Source organism: Triticum aestivum, chromosome 5B (assembly GCF_018294505.1).
Source record: "Triticum aestivum cultivar Chinese Spring chromosome 5B, IWGSC CS RefSeq v2.1, whole genome shotgun sequence".
Classification (NCBI taxonomy): Eukaryota; Viridiplantae; Streptophyta; class Magnoliopsida; order Poales; family Poaceae; genus Triticum; species Triticum aestivum.
The window spans coordinates 623106700-623113605 of NC_057807.1; the positions used below are offsets into that span (position 1 = coordinate 623106700).

General features: G+C 45.7%; 1 pseudogene; it reads right to left on the reverse strand.

Annotated features, from left to right (window-relative positions):
• Window positions 1-1532: 1532 nt before the first annotated feature.
• On the reverse strand, window positions 1533-4282 carry LOC123115122 (BTB/POZ domain-containing protein At2g46260-like; annotated as a pseudogene).
• Between the last annotated feature and the right edge of the window lie 2624 nt (window positions 4283-6906).

A 6906-nucleotide genomic window follows, 5' to 3' on the forward strand; every position in this document is an offset into this window, starting at 1 on the left:
AAAGGAGTTACTCCTCCATGAGGTCGGTGCCGAGCACGAGCCCAAGCCCTTCCCGGAGGAAATCACCCTCCAGCCCAACGGACTCGCCCCAAAAATCCAAACCCGCGCCCTGTGCCCTCGGACGGACGGACGGACGGACATCTTTCCACTTCTCTCTCTATCTCTCGTTAGACCGCGCCCACCTCTATTTATACCCCTGCCCCGCCTCCATTCCAATCCTCACTCCCCCCATACGCGTCTCCTCTCCTCTCGCTCGTCGCTTCGTTCCGAACCTGCAAGGCTAGCTAGCTGACGAGACGCACCCTCCCTCCTCCCCCGCTCACGCACACACTTTCTTCTCTCACCACCGGAGGCCGGAGGGACCAGCCGACCGGCTCCTTCCTTGCCTGCCCCGGTAAGACATACATATGAGCGTGTGGCGTGCGTGCGGCGCATGCTTGCTCTCCGTGTTATTTCTCGATTTGGTTGCTTCGCCGTGTTGTTTGGGTTTTTTGGCAGGGATTTGGACGTTTTGCCGAGGATCGGATCTGGTTTCTGCTTTTTCTGTTTGCTTTGCCAATCATGTCGGCATGTACTCCTTTGAAGCCACTTAATTTCTCCAATTTTTTGGCGCGTTCTGAACATTTGATCATGGACCTTTGTGGTCTTTCCAAGATGATGTGGGTCTAGCCAGCTTGTTGAAGCGTGTGTGTGCTCCCGGATCTTTGTTGGGGCATCGTAACCTGGGATGAATGATAATCGATCGGGGAGCTGGCTGGAATCACGTGTTGTGTGTGCTTTTGACTGTTCTTTCGGTGTGTTTTGGTCGAGGATCTTGCGGTCTCTTCTCCATGGTTGGCCGCTTCGCCCATGATCTGTTCCTTGTTTGAAAATGTGTTAACAAACTGTTGCATTGCGGTGTAACCACTAGACTCTTGATTTTGCAGTATGATTGCTACATTTATCTGAACTCCTAATTGAAATATCTACTTGATTCCAAACTTTATAGGGGAATTAAGCCAAACTCTGCACATTCTGCGGGTACTGCAGGTACGTATGTTTACCTTGCTATTTTTGTTCTCAATTTTAGACATTAACTTATTATTTTTATTAGTTTGATGTGCAGTGTAGTATATGAGGATATGGATCAAGACACCATTGTTATTTATCGGTATATTATCCATCTCGTGCATCAACTAATTGATCATAGTTAGATTGGCTGGATAAAAGAATGAGTAATTAAACATCAGCCATGTTAATATTTTTTATGTGTGTGTTTCATCTCATGCATACATACTTGCATTGCATTTAGTTCTTTCAATGCATCCAACATTTTTCTCCAAAAAATGTGTCCAACATTCCTATTATCAAAAAGTGTAGCCAAAAGTTTTTTGGTTTTCAGGAACAAAGAGGTGCCAAGCAATGTAGAACTGCACGCAAAAGCTCAAGTTGATGGGGAAATACGAGTTATGCATTTATACGTCTAACACTTCCCCTCACGTGTGGCTCCCTCGGTCCTAAATGTGGACCGAAAGTGAGCTGCAATTTTTATTTTAAAATTGTGTCAGCCAGATCTTGAACTCAAGACCTCTTGGTTCTAATGCCATATAAACTGTAACATGTGGGCAGGGTCGACTGAACACAACAACTTTCATGGTCCTCAAATCATAAGTTTGCTCAGAAATTGTGATGGGTTGCTACTTCTACTGCAGGAGTACCTTCCATCTGTGTTGGATAAGCTTTGTATAGAAGTACCTCAGCAATACGTTGAGCTACTTGCTCATGGTCTATATCATCATCAGTGCATGCTAGGACATTCTGAAGTGACAAACTTGTCATATGACTGAAGCATACCAGTGGAAGTAAATGACAACTCGAGATCTTCGGTCTTTCCTCAAATTCTGGGTATCGGAGACTGGCCCACTTGAGAAAGAAGTAATATGCCTCATCTTCAGATAGTAATATCAGGTTAATACTCGAAAAAATGGCCTCGATCCCAACAAGAGCGATGTTCATCACTTCAGCTTCGAACTTACGAATATCCTTGTATTTGTCAGCAAGGAATTCCTTGGCTACACGTACTACACTCTAAACTTCAGCAACCATTAAAGAGGATCATGGATGGTCTAGGTATAGAAATGCAAATTATGTGGTCATAGGCAGGCTTGTGAGCAACTAACTGTGCCTCATGCAAGCAAGAACCTCAAATTTATCAACAGCCATCAAGATGTCGAGCAGAAGAGTGGGCTCAATCAGGGCCGGTCCTGATATTTTGGGGGCCCGGGGCGAAACTAAAGCCCGGGGCCCTTAATGTGGACATCATAACAATAACATGAGTATGCGTATATATGAAATATTATTAATAACTCTTGAGTGCATCTAAAATCGGTATGTACATCAATTAATTATATATATTACCTTGAAAATTTCTTCCAGCATTCCTCGATGCAAAGTCACTTCTGATGGGATCGATGTCAATGTCATTCAATAATTCTTCTCGATGCATAATTAGCCAAAACCATTTAACCTCTCTTGAGTCATTGTTGACCTCAAATAATTCTTCAGTGATTTCAACTTCGAAAAGCTTCTTTCGGTCGATGCAAGAGTCACATGGACAATAAATAAGATGCGATAAGCAAATGAAGATATTAGGGTAACAATCAACATTTCTGACATGCTTGATAATCTCCATAGCAGATATTACACCAACTGGAAAAGTAAATCTCATAATCATCAATTAAAAAATAAGATCATATACCTCAACATCAGATGAACAATCAAGAAAGTTTTTGCAAAAATTTTGCAACACTCTTCAAGTTGAAAATTTCTTGTTTTTGTTGTTGGTCCGATTCCAAAATTCCGTTAGTTGGTTGATCTTCCTCTTCCTGTATAACAATCATTGCCAATTCATAATCTTATCGAAGCAGGGGAGTATTACTCTTGAGAAATTTGTGAATATCTCCGCATTGTGATTGTACCAACTTATCCACAACTCTTTTTTGTCGCTACCTGATGCACACTTCATGTTTTTGGACGACATGTTAAACACGCTGCTTAAAAAAAATGGTTGCATCAATTGTTGGATGGTGCTGGCTATGCATCAAGGGCCGACAATACTATGATTTTGATATATACCTGATGTCCCTGAATTCAGACGAGCGTCAGTGCTTGTGCCCCTATACAGGGCCTACAGGCTAGAGTCCGAGAGCGGTTCTGTTGAGCAAAGTGGATGATGATGCCCCCCCCCCCCCCAGGGAATTGTAATCAGCGGCGCCGGCGAACAGGATTAGGAATGAATTAAGGAGCCATGAGGCGGGCATGCGGCTGCATGGCGTCGGCGGCCTAGGGCTGGGACGGGGCATCGCTGCGTGATGGAAAATCATGGAACAGGGGATCACGATCGCATTTTTTAATGTGAAATCGATTGTCGGGTGGGATCGGGCTATCGGCCTGGCTGCTTGCGTGAAAGCCCAGCGAGGCAGTTCCCGGCCCTTTTCAAATATTTTTCTGACATACGCTGTAGCCTGTCATACACATACCTGGGTGGGGGCCCCTGCACATCGGGGGCCCGGGGCGGCCGCCCCCCCTGCCCCTCCCCAGGACCGGCCCTGGCTGGGACGGGGCGTCGCTGCGTGATGGAAAATCATGGAACAGGGGATCACGATCACATTTTTTAATGTGAAATCGATTGTCGGGTGGGATCGGGCTATCGGCCTGGCTGCTTGCGTGAAAGCCCAGCGAGGCAGTTCCCCGGCCCTTTTCAAATATTTTTCTGACATACGCTGTAGCCTGTCATACACATACCTGGGTGGGGGCCCCTGCACATTGGGGGCCCGGGGCGGCCGCCCCCCCTGCCCCTCCCCAGGATCGGCCCTGGCCTCAATTGTGGTCAACTTTCCACTATACATGAATCTTAGAAGCTCCATAAGAGCATTTTCCTCTAAATCAACAATCCTAATTCTTGGATGCGTCTCATCAGATTCCTTCATGCCATTAGTGAAAAGCTTTATGAAGAAAGGACTTCCTCCAGTGAGAATAAGCAAATTCATAAGAATGCTCTTAGGATTAAAACTGGCCTGCCTGCCATTGTTGAGGAAGAGTCAATTGTATGTCCTTTATCAGCTTTCTCGTCGTTGTTGCTCACTAAGTCGGGGACAGATCCTCCTCCGGCGAGGACCTCTATTTGCAACATCAAGTTGGAGAATTTCTCAGAGTCGAACGCGCACCCGATGTGAGGCCTGAAGCCAGGCATCCATGCCTCCGCCAGCACAGCCGCGGTCATCATCACTTCCATGTTGTCCATGTGCTCTGGCTCTGATATCTCCAGAATAGGATGGATGCGCAGGGAGGGCGTAAATCCTGAGCTTGCCGAGGTTGAGGCGAGAGCGACCAGATCTTAACTTCTAATTGACACATGTACTTGATTCTAAACTTTACAAGGTAATTATGTCGAACTCTCCACATTCTGCTGGTACTACTGATATATGTGCTTACCTTGCTATTTTGGTTCCCAAATTGTAGATAAACTTATTCCTGAAAATGCTATAGTTTCGCAACATTGCACTTCTCCATATTAGAAAATTAAACGGTCATAATATTATTATTTTTATAATTTTGATGTGCGGTGTAGTATATGAAACTATGGATTGGGACACCATTGTTATTTATTGGTACATTTGTGGCTCATGCATTTAACTAATGATTCAACAATATATTTGCTAGTCATTCAAATATAGTTAGTGTGCCTGTTGCGATGATAGAGGGAAAATCTGAGGTTTACAGAAAACTGCTGGAGCTGATCGCCGGCTCCTCTTCTTCTTCCTCTAGCTTCCTCTCAAAGGTCAAGGAAGAAAACAAGAACTCAGATATCTGGTGGCCGCTGTATCACATAGCCATTTCTCTTTTCTGTATCCTCTTTCTCAAAGCAAACATGGCGTACAGCTTTTAAATAGAACACATACGCATGCATACAGCCGGGGCAAACCCGCCCCGATTTTGTGGCACTAGCCCACGCACCAATGCACCACTAACCAACTAACCCATGCGGCTAATTTTCTTCCTGGATTCTCTCCAGGGTCCTAAAAGACCTATCATACAATACTAACAAACTCACCCGTCTACTCCTCAGGGCCTTGGCTTCAGCTTGTCGTTTCACGCGGCGGCGTGCCGATTCACACGACACCAGGCATCTCACCATCTACATCGCTTCACACGATCTGGCATCTCGCCTTGCACGCTTGCTGCTCCAAGACTCCTACCCACGACTCACCTAATGAACTACATGCAATACAAAAGCAAGAACACATGAAGATATGAAATCAAGATTACACCTAACAAGGATGACCTTCCAAATTGAAATCTTCCAGTAGTAATTGAGCACACCTTTTACTGTGAACATTTATATGATCCTGGCACTGGAGCTCTCTAGCAGATCAGAATGATATTGCCAAATTTAATTTTGTGTCCATCTCATCTTGTTGACAAACTTCTTCATATAGTTGATTGAGTTTGCCGTGTCTATAAACCAGCTACTGACCAATGTTAAGCTCACCCTGGCAAGGAAGCCGCCTGCTTCGAGAAAGAATAATGGGAAGTAGATTTGTGACGATGAGCAAGCTGGTTCAGATAAACACAAGGATGAAACACCAGAGAACTGTCTTGCAAGCCTCAGTATAAGTGTTACGGACAAGCAAAGCAACAAGGTTATGATAGTGTACTTGGTGACAACGCTACCCTCAGTTGCCCAGTGTCCTTCCCTCAATCGTACCTCGGCTTGCCTCTTCTCCCTGTTAATTTTCCTATCTATGCCTTTTGTCCTCTTATCAGTTGATTCAATCGTTACCTCTTATGAGGCATGATCTCATGCGATTCTCCGGTTGTCGTTTAAAGTGGTAAAATGCCATGCTCAATAATCTCGTGATGGTGCGGTTGAGGCTATAAATATGTGGCAATGTCTTTCTCTCGGACCGCAAAGGACATTTGTTTCGCATGTTGTTTAATTGCTCCACACAAAGCTTTGTTTTCTAATCATGAAAGAATCTTCGGCGGCGCGTGCTTGCTCGCCGTCTTTTGTGTCGGTTTGGTTCCTTCTCCTTGTTGTTTGGTTTTGGTTTTAGTTTTTGGGCGGGATCGATTTGGACGTTTCGCTGAGGATCTGGTTTCTGGTCTGCTTTGCCGATCGTGTCAGCGTGTACTCCTTTGACGCCACACGATTTCTCCAAATCTTTCTAGTGGGTTCGCAACTCTTGATCGTGGATCTTGCGGTCTTGCCTGCCTGCATGATGTGCGTGTAGCCAGCCAGCCAGTAGATCGTTTTGCCGATGATCTATGTGAGGCTCGACCAGGTGCTTCGTCCGCGTCCTCTACCGGCCATCGGTGTTTTCTACCTTGCTCAAGTGCTCCCAACCCGACGCCGTGCTTTTTCCGTCCGGATCTTTGCTTTGGATCAAGGATATAGATAGCCGAGACCAGGTAGGGGAGGCTGGAATCACGTCTTGTGTCTGGTTTTCTCCGATCTTTCTTTTCATGAGTTTTGGTCGAGGATCTCGCGTCCGTTCTCGCCTCCATGGTGGGTGTAGATGGGATTCGTCCGCGTCCTGCTGAGGTGCTTCACACCCCGGTTTTACATGTGGTTCTCTACCTCCTTTACGTGCATGTGCCATACTTTTGTCCTAGCCTTGGATGGATCATGATCGCCAACCGACCGGCCAGTGCTAGGATCATGTCTATATCGTGTTTTTTTTTCTTTTGGCTTGATCTTGCTTTGTCCTCTGGAGCAGTGTCACCGGCCGCCTACTCATAGGTTCCGATCACTCTCCGTACTTGCATCTATAAATGGTGGCATCGCTGTTTGTGTTTGTGTATTTTGTTTGGTTTGAATCCGGGTGACCGTGCTTCTGCGGTTTGATTTATAAATGGTGGCATCGC